The sequence below is a fragment of the Paramisgurnus dabryanus genome, chromosome 19, assembly GCF_030506205.2.
Source record: "Paramisgurnus dabryanus chromosome 19, PD_genome_1.1, whole genome shotgun sequence".
Taxonomy (NCBI): domain Eukaryota; kingdom Metazoa; phylum Chordata; class Actinopteri; order Cypriniformes; family Cobitidae; genus Paramisgurnus; species Paramisgurnus dabryanus.
This window is the reverse complement of record NC_133355.1, coordinates 30,816,174-30,832,689: the sequence shown is the minus strand read 5'-3', so window position 1 is coordinate 30,832,689 and position 16,516 is coordinate 30,816,174. Positions and strand designations below refer to the sequence as shown.

Here is a 16,516-nt window from a genome sequence, read left to right as displayed (position 1 = left end):
TGGTGTTAATGAGTCAAAAGAGACCACCCCCATGTCTCTACGATGTTCTGATGCAGAGATATAGCTCTTGTAAAAAGGGTTTATAAGGTATCCTAATTGGTTGCTAAGGAGTTAATTGGCATGCACCAATGATCTCCAAGCCATGAAAGGAATAATACATGATGACCCAAGATTTTAGATGTACTGTTGGAGTAGTTTTAGGCAAAAATACTATATTTCTATCTCAAAACCATTAGGTGGCGCAATGACAAAGTTGTGCATGTAATCTCAGGTCATAACTGTGTTACATCTAGCTAGTTTTATGACTATACACTTTAGTTTAGTGAAGAAACAGTTGTATGACCATAGGGTGGCTTGATTTCAAAGGTTTTGTTCAATTATAGGGCCACCTACTGGTGCAGGTATACCATTTTTTTTTTGTGGCCTCGGACTCTGCTCATACATCAGTGTATCAAATCTGGTGAAAAAATCTCTTTTCGTTGCGAAGTTATAACCATTTATGTGTAAAAATACAAAATTTCAAGGTAATTTTTCGTTTTTTGCATTTTTCGGCCATTTCTGATAAAAATTTTAATATAACGCCAATAGAACTTTTTGTTCAGAAGGTAACGCAATATTCTTCCTATGGTGTTTTCGAGTCGATCGGAATAACGCTCGCCGAGATATTCGCGCGTGTTTTTTAAGTGCTCTTTTGCTGCGCAGGGTTAACCGTAAGGCGAAATCTGGCATGTTTGGTATCGTTGGACTCGGCAACTATTCAGAACTCCAAAGAAACAAGTCCCGTGAAAATACGTCAATCGGAGCCAAAGTTATAGGCGTTTAAAGCATAAGTCTGACCACTAGGTGGCGCTGTGACGAAACTCTGCATGCACCCTTAGTTCCTGACTGGCATCACAAGTACCAAGTATCGTGTCAATAGGCTTAAGTTTGGCGAAGATACAGCCTCAAATCCGTTTTTTTGTGCTCTACTTAAAATTCGTTGACGCGGTTTACGGAAACGGATGGACGAATTGACATGAATTCCATAACTTTTTGCCGTGAGGGTCTGTAGATGCTACATACCGATTTTCGTGGAAATCGGGCAAAAGCTCTAGGACGAGTTCGCAAAAGTAGGTTTTACGAATAACTCAAAATGGCGGAAAAATTTTCATGACGGAAAATGACGTCATAGGGTCAAATCGAATCGGCTTGAGCCAAGGAATCAGAGGATACAAGAATTTCGTTTCTAAGACTTACGGATCAAAAGTTATAAGCAAAAACATAAGTGCAACTTTGGACTGTTGGTGGCGCTAGAGGGTTGGAGTTAGAGACTCCAAATTTGCTGTGGGGACACATTGGACTGTCCTTTATCAGTGTTCCAAATTTCATAACTTTCCTACGTACGGTTCTATGGGCTGCCATAGACCGCAATGGCGGAAGAAGAAGCAGAATAATAATAATAATAAGAAAACTAACAAATACAATAGGGGTCTTCGCCCCTTCGGGGCTTGACCCCTAAATATAGCTGCAAGCAGCAATGCCGGGGTCAAGCCAAAAAGGGCACATAAGAAAGTAAAGTTGAATTCGGATGAGCAATTCAAAGAACCTGGGAAAATCTCTTGATTTCAGACTAAATAATATAACAGTTATCAGCAAAAAAGCTGTTTTTTCATTCAGTGTCATCTCTCCCTCTCTTCTCGAGGAGCATTGACAACTAGAACACTGAAGAAAATGTGAGTGGTGCTTGCAGTGGCAATTCTCAGCTCACAAAATGTTACAGTGGTGTTAATGATTCAAAAGAGACCACCCCCATGTCTCTACGATGTTCTGATGCAGAGATATAGCTCTTGTAAAAAGGATTGATAAGGTATCCTAATTGGTTGCTAAGGAGTTAATTGGCATGCACCAATGATCTCCAAGCAATGAAAGGAATAATACATGATGACCCAAGATTTTAGATGTACTGTTGGAGTAGTTTTAGGCAAAAATACCATATTTCTATCTCAAAACCACTAGGTGGCGCAATGACAAAGTTGTGCATGCAACCTCAGTTCATAACTGTGTTACATCTAGCTAGTTTTATGACTATACACTTTAGTTTAGTGAAGAAATAGTTGTATGACCATAGGGCTTGCTTGATATGAAAGATTTTGTTCAATTATAGGGCCACCTAGTGGTTCAGGCATACCAATGTTTTTGTGTGGCCTCAGACTCTGCTCATACATCAGCGTATCAAATCTGGTGAAAAAATGTCTTTTCGTTGCGAAGTTATAACCATTTATGTATAAAACACAAATTGTAAAAGGTAATTTTTCGTTTTTTGCAATTTTCGGCCATTTCTGATAAAAATTTTAATATAACGCCAATAGAACTTTTTGTTCAGAAGGTAATGCAATGTTCTTCCTATGGTGTTTTCGAGTCGATCGGAATAACGCTCGCGGAGATATTCGCGCATGTTTTTTAAGTGCTGTTTTGCTGCGCAGGGCTAACCGTAAGGCGAAATCTGGCATGTTTGGTATCGTTGGACTCGGCGACTACTCAGGACTCTTAAAAATCAAGTCCCGTCAAAATACGTAGATCACAGCCAAAGTTATAGGTGTAAAAAACATCTGTCTGGCCACTAGGTGGCGCTGCGACGAAACTGTGCATGCACACTCAGATCCTGACTGGCATCACAAGTACCAAGTGTCGTGTCAATAGGCCAAAGTTTGACGAAGATACAGCCTAAAATCTGTTTTTTTGCGCTCTACGTAAAATTTGTTGACGTGGTTTACGGAAACGGATGGACGAATTGACATGAATTCCATAACTTTTTGCCGTGAGGGTCTATAGATGCTACATACCAATTTTCGCGGCAATCGGGTAAAAACTCTAGGACGAGTTCGCAAAAGTAGGTTTTACGAATAATTCAAAATGGCGGAAAAATTTTAATGACGGAAAATGACGTCATAGGGTCAAATCGAATCGTCTTGAGCCAAGGAATCAGAAGAAACAAGAATTCCGTTTCTAGGACCTACAGATCAGAAGTTATAAGCAAAAACATAAGTGCAACTTTGGACTGTTGGTGGCGCTAGAGGGTTAGAGATAGAGACTCCAAATTTGCTGTGGGGACACATTGGACTGTCCTTTATCAGTGTGCCAAATTTCATAACTTTCCTACGTACGGTTCTATGGGCTGCCATAGACCGCAATGGCGGAAGAAGAAGCAGAATAACTAATAATAAGAAAACTAACAAATACAATAGGGGTCTTCGCCCCTTCGGGGCTTGACCCCTAATAAGAAAACTAACAAATACAATAGGGGTCTTCGCCCCTTCGGGGCTTGACCCCTAATAATAAGAAAACTAACAATCCCAATAGGGGTCTCGCCCATTCTGGGCTTGACCCCTAACTACTTTTAAAAAATGCGGGCCAGGAAGCGGTTGGGTACAATATTTTTTTTTATAAGTTGCGGGCGGGTAAGTTGAAAGGTCAGTCGGGTGCAGGTTCTTTATACATTGACCCGTGCATCACTGATGCTTATAGACTGAGTTAATGCGCATGCTCATGTCACGTTAACTTACTTCACAAAGTTTCACAAAATGCCTTTCAGGAAAATTTTCTTCTAAAAATATATAAACATACAAATAGCCGATATAAAATGAAAGAACAGATGATCTGCTTTCAAACAAACAATAAACAAACAAACAAAACGGGGAAAAAAAGTTTCATCCGATTAGGGCCAAAGTTATAAACGTTAACGAAAACGAACGAAAAAACGAAAACTAGGTGGGAAAAAACATTGTCGTTAACTGAAATAAAATAAAAACCAGGCATTACAAAAAAACGATAACTAACTAAAACTGTAGTGTGTCTGGCAAAACTAACTAAAATAAAATTAAAGATTAAATGTCCTTAGTTTTCGTCTTTGTCAATGTCTTTCATAGAGCAAATTACGTTAAGCTTTAAATTCCTTTCCATGCGCCTCTCACTCACGCGGTGTCACACACACACACACACACACACATTCGTGAGTTAATGACTCGTTTAAGTTGATTCCTTACAGGGTGTTGCAAGTCAATGACTCTTTTGAGTCGTTTCTTTACAAAGCAAACGGGTCAAACTGTTTGAATTGGTTCGCGAATCAGTTTAAATGAATTGTTTAGATCGCTTAAAAAACTGAATCGTCTGATGCGGTTTTGCTCGTGTCTAGAAACACGCAGAACATAAAGAGTGTTGGATTACGTAGTATGAATTTACTAATCTTTTAACTAAAAGCAAAGCTTCACATGTGTACCTGCCATTATATACGCGCGACCTGTTCGTCGTTAGAAACATTTAAACGCGCGCAACCTCCAAAAGCACTGTTAACACGTGACTGAATGAAAAAAGTCCATCAATGATTTACGTGTGGATCGCTGTATACTGTGCTGTTTAATGTAAGTGCTTCTCACAACACACACACACACGTGACATGAGATTCAGAACATAAGAAAACATGAGTTTTGTCTAAAATCAGTTTGTATTTGATGTAAGTGTAAACTGTCGATGGCCATTTTAGGAGATTATCTGAGTTAACTTTAATATGCATAACTGAATGCAAAACTCTGTCGGTTTAACTGTCTGATATTTCAGCTATAAGCTGTATACATCAACATTAAGACTAGAGTTAATTTCATATAAATGCTTGTCTATTCTGTGTTTGTCTAAAAATATTCTTTAATCTGTACTGTTTGTGTATTTTGCAATTTTACACATACATAGCCTACTGTAACTCTGGTCCACCATCTCTAACAAAAAACATAACCAAGACTCACACTCTTGACCTTGAAGCTACATCCATTTTTTCCAGCTGCTACTGTTAAAAACTTGGGTATCACCCTTGACTCTTCACTGACTTTCGACCCCTACATCAGTCAACTCTGTAAAGCTGCTTTTTTTCACCTCCGCCGCATTGCAAAGCTCCGTCCCTATGTTAGTCCAATAGACGCTGAATCTTTGGTACATGCGTTTATCACATCTCGTCTCGACTACTGTAATGCTCTTTTTTCCGGACTACCAGCACACACGCCTGTAATATATTCAAAACTCTGCCGCTAGATTGCTAACTCACACTAAACGATCCGCTCATATCACTCCAATTCTGTTCCACCTCCACTGGCTACCTTTGTCTTCTCGTATTTCCTACAAAATTCTCCTGCTTACCTTTAAGTCATTAAATGGTCTTGCTCCTTCCTATCTTTCTGATTTACTTTCTCCTTATACTCCCCCTCGAACCCTCCGATCTTCTGACTGTAAACTCCTCTGTGAACCAAGATTTCGCCTTTCATCTATGGGTGGTAGGTCTTTCTCAGTTATAGCCCCTAAGCTATGGAACTCTCTCCCCCTGTCTCTGAGGGCTACAACAACACTACATGAATTTAAGTCTAAACTCAAAACCCATTTGTTTACTAAATACTATCTGTCATGACATGTTTTCCATAATCAGGTTCCTTACACTCAATTATTCTGTTGCTTCAGATTTTTTGACTTACCCACTGATTTCCATGTTGCCATGATCTGATCTTGTTTGTTTTTGTTCTGTTTTATGTTATTTTTGGTTTTTGTTTATTTCATTTGCAATGCGAAACGCAACTGCGACTGCTTGGACTGGGCAATTGTCCATTGTCTGCTACTGTATGTATTTACTGTTTACTCCTAACTGTTATTGTGAAGCATCCTTGAGCTTTGGAAAGGCGCTATATAAATTAAACTTATTATTATTATTATTATTATTACTGTAGGCCTACGTGCCTTTCAAAAGTTTTCAGACAAAACAGGCAAAAATCCTCAGTTTGCTGTGGAGTCAAGAAATTTCTAAACAGTAAAAGATGAATAAACAAAAGTACAGAAATGTCACCTGTTTTAACATGCACACTATTCCAACTAAATGACACAAAACATTTGTATTTTAATACTATCTAATGTGGCCACGTTGAGACCACTAACTCAGAAGTGTTCAAGTGATGAACTGTGTCCTAATGCATTAATTGTTCACACACAAATAGTGTCAGTTTGATCCATTTCTTTTGAGTTTTGCGTTTGGGTACAAGATACAAGTCAGCATTAAAGGCTGTTTTTCTTTGTTAAAGCAAAGGTTAATAAAATGTGACTTCTGTACTTCTGACACACTGATATTCATCTTACCAATTTCTGGTCTCCACAGCAAACTTTTGTCTTTACTGTCCTGATACTTATGGTGTGCACTGTATACTGGGTGTGCATGTATGTATGTGTGTATATATATTTTTTTCTCAAGAGTAACTAGTAACTCGCTACTTGAGTATTTTTTTCTTTAGTTACTTGTACTTTTACCTCTGGGTATTTGTCATGTTCTTTTCTCAGATTGAGCTCCCTGACAATCTGACAGAAATGTCTTGTTGTGGCTCAAAAATGGGTTGAATACATGCGGTTCATGTATGTCTTTTTTAGTCTGTTGGCTCTTATGTTTTTTACTGGCACACATCACATTTTGCACTTACTGTGGAGTGTTGAACTTGAGACTGTTTACATATTTGTGCCCATATGTACATTTTATGTACTGGTTTTACTTTTGAATGAAAATTTTCTAAAATTGTATGATGTTTTTGTTGAGTTATTATTACATTCTTTTTCTGACCTTTTTCAATTCTTGCCTCTGACAAATAACCCAAATTACGAAAAAGACTAACACTAAAACTAATAAAAACTAAACTAAAACTAAGCATTTTCAAAAAATGAAAACTAAACTAAACTAGCAAACCCACTTCAAAAACAAATTAAAACTAAACTAAATTTGAAAACAAAAAGTCAAAACGAAATAAAAATAAAAACTAATGAAAAATGCAAAACTATAATAACCTTGATTAGGTCTGGGAATCACTGGGTACCTCACGATACGATGGGATACACTGTTCACGATGCCGATTGTATCACCATGCGCCGATACTGCGATGATCGATACATTTGTCTATAATAACTCATGATATATATCATGTTTTAAGAAATAAAACCTTTTTTATCAGGAAAATGAATCTCCAATTATTTTTTTGGATGAAACACAATAACAAAAACAAACCCAGCGGGCATTTGACCGACCTTCAACGTTGAAATTTGGTTGAAATTAGGTCAGTTGTTTGTTCAACGTTGAAACAACATTGAAACAACGGTGAATGGTAAACGGTTGAAAAAGGTTAATAAAATGCTTAAAAATCAACGTTGAAATTTGGTTGAAATAACGTCAGTTGTTTGTTCAACGTTGATTCAACGTTGAAACAATGTTGAAACAACAGTGAAGGAAATGGTTTCATATAATATGTGAATCATTCAGAAAAAAAATGTAAAAACTTATTTTATAAAATTGATGAAATTATAACAAAATGTAACAAATAATTGAATATACAGGTAGCGAGGTAATCTCGCGAGATTACACGAGACTGGACTGTTTTAACGGCTGTCGAGATCTTGCGTATCACACGAGAAAATGCTTCAGAGAAAGAAGAGGTAAGGAAATATAAAGTCAATAAGTCAATGTAAACGCATAACGTTATTTTATTCACATATACAAAGTGGTATGACAAAAAAGCACGATGCCAAATCGGGTTTTTTTTCTGTTAGTTGCGAATGTATTCGTTATAGTAGTTAATTTGCTAGTCCACGATGTTCCCGCCGAAATTGGACTTCGTTATTATGAATATTAATAAATTAATATGAGGTGTGTTTTTATCAACTTAACCACTTGGTTGTTTTTGCTTAGTTATAAATGTAAGGGCTTTTTTGGACAACTTCAGTGAAAAAGTGTTGATTTCGTAGTTCAGTCAGCGTAACTTATATCCGAGAGGTCTTTTACAGGCGCCACAGACACCTATCAGCCTTTTGTAAGGAGGAGCAGCTCGAGTGCGGTGCGGTGCGGTCAGGTCAGGTCAGGTCAGGTCAGCTGCTTAGTTTCTTAAATTCATATTACTGATAAAGTGTTAAAACTTAGATGAGATGTTGGTGTTTTATGGCTCACGAATTCGCAATAATGGATACGTATAGCAGTTCGTGTTAATGACAGTAATACAAACTTATTGATGACGTGATAACATGGCCGTCGTATCCAATATTAATCATGCTGAGGTTTTCTCGATGGGGTAATTTGTATAAATGCAGTTAAAAAATTAAAAGGGACAAGATAGTCGACGTGACCCTCATGTTTCCATGGCAATCAGTCAATTACATGTTACGCTAACCCCGGATTTCCACCGACTGCGGAACGGCTGCGGATCCGCTGCGGAACGGCGGTGGAGTCAATCGGTTTCCATTCAAGTCAATGTGTGTATTTCCACTGACTGTGCTCCGAATCCATCACAGCTACGGCCATCCGCGGCCCTCCGGCACAAATACGCAGAGCTTCTATTTTTTGACGGATGCCGGACAGCTCCGCAGGGCGGAGCCATGACTTTATCGCGTGATCATACCTGAATTCACGAGAACTCATGTTTTTTTATTAAATCTTTGCAATACAAACATTACAAACACACACAAATAAAGTCATTAATACAGAAACAACAAATAATAGACAGGAACAGAGCCAGGGGGAGTTTCAAATAAATACATTAAAGATAGAGCATATATAAATGTTTTAGCAGCCTTCTTATTTTTTGAATTTTGGATGGATTTGATGTACTGCTCTGTCTACGCGAGATCTCGTGTTGTGATCTGGGCTGGTTTGTAAAAACGTCATAATTCAACGGCATAATGGGCAGAGACAGAACTAGGTACCGCGCGATCATCACGTGAATTTGCGAGACCTCATGGGTCCTCGTCACTTCAGCACGCAGCCGCTCTGCAAACGGAACTGGTGGGTATTGGCGTATGGCAGAGTGCGGAGACGTAACGCAGCGGAGCTGATCTGCAGCCGCTCCGCACTCGGTGGAAATCCGGGGGATCGAACCTGCGGTCATTCGCGCAGTATCCATGATTTTAAGCGGCATCAAACACTTATGCTGCGTTCCAGGCAGGTTTTTAAACCCGTGAGTTACGACTTCAAAACCACGACTCACGACCTTATGCGTTCCAAGCAGCCTGTAACTCGTGATTTTACATCCTTCTACCGGTGAAAGTGCACTGGAATGGCAGTCAAACCCGTGACTTCCCACCCGTGAACTCGTACTAGATCGATGTACTCCCAGTTCAGAATCGTGAGTCGTGGTTTTGAAGTCGTGAGTTACGGGTTACAGGTTGCCTGGAACGCAGCTTTAAGTTAACTCCTTTGTACGAAAATATCATGTCGTTTAAGTTGGCATGTTCTATTCGAATTGAAATGCATTGTAACGGTGTAATTTTGCTTACTTGTTGAATAGTTAGCAAGTTTTAATGGAAATAGAAAATATTGGTTATAGACAAATGTGCTCTTGTTTTTAGTATATTTTTATAACTCTTTTGTAATGTCTTCGTTATCAGAGCCCTTCAAATTAGAATAGTGATGATGATCTTGTCAATGCTGAGATTTTCATGGATCAACAGCCACTACATCTGGATCAGGTAATGTTGTGTTAACCCTGCTATTCTACAATATTTACTTAAATGCAGTATGCAAGTGTATGTATTCATGTTCTGATAAAAGTCATTATAGAATTGCACTAATTTTACTTTTTTATATTTTGTCAAGATTGAACAAGAAACAGACAGCCAAGGGTTGTCAGGTCAGAAACAGAATGACACACAAACACAAGAAACTTCACAGGTGAGAATTGAGAGTGGCTTTTTAAAAACACCTGCTACTTGTTTCTCAAGACTGGTTTATCATTGTCATTAGGAAAATATAAGAAACTAATGTAGGATACAATGGTTACTTTTCAGCACAGCAATTAATTTCTTTAGTATGCCACGTCTACAGGATGTAGGCCTACATATTTCAAACCCTTTGTTTTCAGTAGACAGAGGCAAAAGTTAATCCAGTGTTCAGAGTGGATGTTGATGCAAGTTTTATAGAGGCTTCATATTGACAGAAAAAAATGTGTCTTTGTGGTGGTGTACATGACAGCATTTATTTGTTCTTATCTTTATGTATTATGGCTTTAATCATAATTTTTTTAATTGTCAATGAGCTACCACCTACCCTGGTAATGCACCACCAAGATACCATGTTGTAATAGAAATCCGTAATTTACCATTTCTTTTTTGTGAAGCGTCTCCCCTAAAACCTTACAATGCATTTAATATTTGTTTTGTAACCAAATCAAATTCTACTAATCCTAATAATTAAGATGCAGTGTTTTGTATTTCACAATTTATGTTTTCTTTTTAAAAGGGGCTATGACTTGTTTTTATTTTATTATGTGTTTTAAATTGTAGGCAGATCAACATGCAATTTGAAGACGTGTGATAAAATACAGAGAGGTGAAGTAGTGTGTCTTTCCAGATCCCCAAATCATTCCCCCTTAAAAGGTAATGAATAGTGTTATGACAAAAAAATTTAAACATTCTTAATTTCTTTAAAAGTTGTACTTGGGCCACAGTTTTCTGTATTTCTTACCACAAGATTACATTTATATTTCTATACTAATGAACTATGTTTTTCTTTTTCCAAACTTTATCAAATGCAATGATCGCTAAGATGAGCCTGAAGAGGAGATTTGGGAACATGCAGTTTCATAAGTCGCTTTGCCAGATCACCTGTGGTAAGTTTGTAAAACATATGTTAAAAATAGGATTAGAACATCTCCTAATCAAAAGTTTTTGATCAGGTCGGGATGTCTGCTAACAAGATGCCTTGCTGGTCTGGGCGAGTTTAAAGGCTTACACAGACAGTCCAGAAGTTCTGAAGTCCATCTTCGATTTCATTGGTAAGGGACTACACAAAAGGCTGTTTGACCCACACGTAAAGCAACCTGTCAGTGTTTGCTTTGTTAAGCATCTCATTTGGGGGTGTTGAAAATATAAAGTCAGAATCACTTAAGCATTCAGTATTGGATTCATTTGTAACCAAATCGATCAGAAGCACCATTCACTACCATAGTATTCTTTTATCCTACTATGTAAGTCAATGGTGCTTCTGGTCAGTTTGGTTGCAGACATTCCTTAAAAAATCTTTGTGTTCATCAGGACGCTTTAAGGTGTAGAAACATCTCAGCAACCTCAAGAGAAATTGGAGGCAACGGAGCTAAATTTCAGATGTTGTTGCAAAGGGTCTGAATATGTATAATGTAAATATGATATGTTTTCTTGTTTCATACATTTGCAAAGGTTTCTAAAATTCTGTTTTTACTTTGTAAAAATATCTAAACAATTACAGTATCATGCAACAACATAAAATTGAAAGTGAAAGGTGTGTGATTTCTGAATGCACTGTAGATGATTTTGATTGAACCTCATTGTCATCTTCGTAAACACAACAGCTTTGTTCTTTCATCAGATGGCTATGCAATGTTTCAAGTCAGACTATCAAAGAAAACGCATCTTGCCCTGATGTGCAATAACAAGATTTTTTTGTACATGGGCTAAAATGCAGCATTTTTTGAAAATTAAATATCTTGGGCCCTATCTTGCACCCAGCGCAATTGACTTTGTCAGTGACGCATGTATCATTCGTATTTTGCACCGGCGCACAGCGGGTTTTTCCCTCCACAGACGCACGTCGGCAAACTAGGGAATGAATTTACGCTCCCTGGGCGGTTCAGCGCAAAAAAGAGGCGTGTTCGGGCGCAAACCATCCCTGATGCTATTTTGCAGTTTCAAAAAACAATTGCGCCACTGACCAGAAAAAAAAAGTTTAAAGTCAGTGGCGCGTTGCGCATGGTTCATTATGCTATTTTAAGGGCGCATGCTTGACCATAATGTATAGCGTGCACAACGCGCACACACTTTGCTTATCTAATCTACACAGATGCAACAGTTATTTTTGCGAATCATAAATTGTTACACTTAAAAATATTAATTCACGAGATCAGGGGCGTCGCTAGACCCCTTTTACTGGGGCACGTGCCCCAGTGTAAATCTTTTGTGCCCCGGTGTAAATCTCAAGTTTAAATTTTAGCAGTTAACTAGTGTATTCCTTTACAAAGACAATCGCGGCAATAACGGATCTTTATGCAAAGTAGTTACCCAATTTAGGCTTCTAAAAGCGACGAAGTAGTCGCATTGACGCGTGCACGCACGTATCCATGGCCGCGCGCGTTTGCGTTCACCGCGCACAACCGCATTCAAAAGGTGACGCCACGCGAGTGCTTATGAAAGCATAACGAAACTAAAGTAAGTTTCTAAATAATAATGCTAATCTTATTTTGACTCGATCATTATTGGCTTCTGTATATGGACATCAGAAATGTTTTGTGCAAAGCAGGGAAAGGGAAGAAGAAAGGAGAGATGAGTTTAAAGGAGGTAAGACAAACTACATTACATCCTCACCCTGTCAGGTCTCAAACAGAGGAAAAATCTCAGGAAAACCTCTGTCAAGTCTATAGAATTGCATCGTTGCTGAGAAAATCAACAGATGTATGTGATATACTGTTTTGTATTTTGAGACATGAAATTAATATTTGGTTTACTAATATTTAACTCTAGGACACTATCTTACATAACAGTTAGCAGTAACTATGACTGAGATTATTTATTTAGTATAGCAGTCATAAAATGACTGGTTCTTAAAATATTCTTGTAAAAATAAGTTAATAATCATTGCTATCATTGTATAATGTATACAATATTTCTCTGCTGTCATTATTTCCAAACATGTTAATAATGTTAGGTATGATGAAGATTACACTTGTATATATGTATCTTTTGCAGTAACTGTTGCACTAGAATAGTGGGTTAAGCAAATTACATTGTATAGAAGTGTTGCACACCTCTTGCACACAGCAGGCTTTCAAAAAAAAGTCAGCAAAACATTGGGGGCCTGTGCCCCAGTAGAGCTTTATGTCTAGCAACGCCCCTGCACGAGATAAGGGGAATCATAGTGGTGAGCATAGTGGTGATAGTTTTTATTGATTGTGTGACTGCGTTAAAAAATTCTCATGCAAATAACGATTAAAATATTTTCATAAGAAACCTTAATGTATATGAACTTGATTAGTAAGTGTACTTTGGGGTTGGACCTTGCTTGCGTTTCTTGGGTCCGATTTCAAAGCCCCCAAACCCTTTCAGCGGTGAGGGTGGACGCAGCGATGTCCTCTGCTGGCGTCAGGTCCTGAGGCAGATCCACCTCCCGTTAGACGGCGTGCCCGATTTATGCTGGCAAGCTTGGGATTCCCCGTCTCCTGACATCATTGTAGCGTTTGGCGCAACGATATGCCAGCTGATGAGACTGTGGCTATTTCCTCTCACGCCTGTTTAACCTACGCTGATTTGGGCGGGTTTCTCCTATCCCCATACAAAAGAACTTCTCTGTCTTTGACTGCTCTTACAAGAACGTCGGTCTCCTCGGCTGTGAACCGCTCCTGGCGTACGCCTGGTAAATCCGTCATAATAATAGCAACCCGCCATGGAACTTGCGCCCTTGCGTTTAAAGGGAATGTTGGATAGCGTTCCGATTGGTTTATTTGACTTTACGCCCAAACCACACCTATGAGTAATGAACCTACTTCAGACCAACCTCTTATTGATTTGCGCCCGGCGCAAGAGTTATTTTTCACGCCGGGAAAATAGCAACAGCGCCCAAGATCCGCCCACAAACTCACTTGCGCGTTGTGCTTCGCACTTGCGTTTCAGATCGTTAAAATAGGGCCCCTTGTGTTTTTTTCCCTCCTTAGATGCTGTCATCGTATTAAGTACAGCATGAGCCAGAATAGATGGGTGGTGGTGGCCATAAGAAGACTGTCAACTAAACCGTCTCGGTTACATATGTAACCCTCGTTCCCTGAAGGAAGGGAACGGAGACGTCACGTCGTGACCGACGAATTGGGAACCGCTTCGCGGGTGACCTATCTGCTTCGAGAAACCTTTAAAACGCCAATGAACTTGGCATGCAGATAATTGCATCTGCCAGCGCCGCCCCGCCGCACAGGTATTTAATGAGCGGCAGGTGCAGTTATCAAATCAGCTATTTTTTGCTGAGAAAGCTGGACAGAAGGAAAGGGTCCGGCCGATATCAGCAGTGGAACAGCAAACTGTGGCGACGGTACGTGACGTCTTCCTTCAGGGAACGAGGGTTACATATGTAACCGAGACGTTCCCTTTCAGTCGGTCACTACGACGTCACGTCGTGACCGACGAATTGGGAATCCCTACCAAAGCGCCACTGAAGCTGACCCTTCCAGTGCCTGCGTAAACCCTCCGACTCTCCTCTTAAAGGGAACGGAAATGGGGTTGAAGCAGAGGCCGGTCACTACTTGTTCCTTAACCCACGATAGTGACTAGGCGAACTGGGAAGCGAACTTGTCAGGCGGGACTAAGATCGCTGCGGAAAGAAAACCCTCTAGGGGTCTACCACTAAGGTGATGGATAAAAAGACACGAGGTCTATAAAAATACACTCTCTTAGCAACACTAGAGAGGCGCGGAACGAACTCTGCTAAGGGAAACATGGTAAATCAGAAACTTTCCACGGAAATACACACAAAGAAACCACTAGGGGGCGCAATGTGGGCGCAAACCTTAACCCAGATAGTCAAGGATACATCTAGTGAGAGGCTGGCAGCCGATGCTCCGCAACATCGGCCACCAAGCAGTGGAGAAGACAAAAACATTTTTTGTAACGTTTTTGCCTTGATGGCCTTCCATAATGGTGCGGTTTTTGCGCAGCACCGAAAAGAAAGGCTCCAAGCCGACACAGGAGCCGTTCCTCGATGTTCTCACTAATCTGACGAGAGAACTCGAGAGGATACCGGCTCAACACGAACACTATAGAATCTAGTGAACGTATTAGTCGCCCAGCCAACAGCTCTACAAATATCTGAAAGCGAGGAACCACGAGCCAAAGCCCAAGATGAAGCCACGCTTCTGGTTGAATGGGCTCTCAAACCAAAAGGGCAAGGAATGCCCTGTTTCTCATAAGCCAGGGCGATTGTGTCTACAATCCAATGAGACATCCTCTGTTTAGTGACAGCTTTCCCTTTCTGCTGACCACCGTAACAGACAGAGAGCTGTTCTGAGGTCCGAAAGCTTTGAATGCGATCCACATACACACGTAGTGCACGCACAGGACATAACAAAGCCATGGCTGGGTCTGCCTCCTCCGAAGGCAGCGCTTGTAAGCTCACCACCTGATCTCTGAATGGAGTGGTGGGAACTTTAGGCACGTAGCCCAGCCGGGGTCTCAGTGTAACGTTGGATTCAGCCGGCCCGAACTGAAGGCACGAATCGTTGACCGAAAATGCATGAAGATCCCCTATCCTTTTAATAGAAGCCAATGCGAGGAGCGTCAAAGTTTTCATAGTGAGAAACCTGACGCTCACCGTCCGCAGAGGCTCGAAAGGGCAGTGCTGAAGGGCTTTCAGCACCATGGACAAGTCCCAAGGAGGAATAGAGGGAGGGCGCGAAGGATTCAGCCTCCGTGCACCTCTTAAAAACCTAATGACCAGATCGTGCTGACCCACAGATCTACAGTCTATGGGTACGTGATGCGCGGATATTGCCGCGATATCTACTTTAATGGTAAGTGGTGACAGCCTCTTCTCCAAGCGGTGCTGGAGAAATGAAAGCACAATACTGATCGAGCATTCCCGGGGGTCCTCTCGTTCAGAAGTACACCACACAACAAAAAGGTTCCATTTCAGCGTATACACCTGCCTCGTAGACGGCGCTCGCGCTAAAGTGATGATGTTAGATACCCCCTGGGGTAAATCACCTAAAACCTCCGCGCCCCGTCCAGAGACCACACATGGAGGTTCCACAGATCGGGGCGAGGGTGCCATAATGTGCCAGAGAATCAGCCAGGGAGGGACTGTCGCGAGGAGAGTGAACTCTGTAAAACCAATTCCTAGTTGTCCGGTAAGGCGCAACTAATAGAATGCGCTCCCCGTCCTCCCTGACTTGCACAGTGTCTGCGCAATAAAGCTTACTGCGGGGAAACCCTCTGAAGAAGCAAACAGATCTAACTGCTCTGCCGAAACATTTCCAAATCAGCTGAACCGACCGGGGGTGGAGCCGCCACTCGCCGGGGCGCGCTGCTCATGAGAGTGCGTCTGCCGCTGTGTTCAGCGACCCCGATATTGATTGCTTGAAACCTTTATTGCCCCGAAGGGAATTTGTTCTGCACTCAAGGAAGCCACATTAACAAACATCCAACGACATTGCAAACATTAAAAAACAAAACATAAACAACACAAGACAACAATAATAACAATAATAATGGCATACAATAAGTCCTATATCTAAATAAATCAATAGCTAATTAAAAATGTCTAATTAAAAATGTCGATAAAAAATTATTTTTTGTGCCTCTGTCAGATCTGTTCAGTAACTGAATGCTCCTCGGTACAAATGATGTAATGGCACGTTTCGTTTTTGTTGATGGCATTCGAAATCTACATCCAGAGGGGAGTAAGAAGAACTCTAAGAAAAGTGGGTGGGATGATCATCCAGTATCCTCAATGCCAGATTGAGGGTATACTGGTCTG

At 40.4% G+C, this 16,516-nt stretch overlaps 1 long non-coding RNA gene across 2 annotated transcripts; it reads left to right on the top strand.

The window, feature by feature from the left end:
* Positions 1 to 9,646: 9,646 nt before the first annotated feature.
* On the top strand, positions 9,647 to 13,769 carry LOC135780081 (uncharacterized). 2 transcript variants are annotated; one of them, XR_010544957.2, is made up of 5 exons: positions 9,647 to 9,703; positions 10,315 to 10,407; positions 10,577 to 10,640; positions 10,707 to 10,805; positions 13,710 to 13,769. It is a non-coding gene; the product is annotated as an uncharacterized lncRNA (long non-coding RNA). The 2 variants fall into 2 exon arrangements; XR_010544956.2 differs by lacking the exon at positions 13,710 to 13,769 and adding an exon at positions 11,065 to 11,126.
* Positions 13,770 to 16,516: the final 2,747 nt, after the last annotated feature.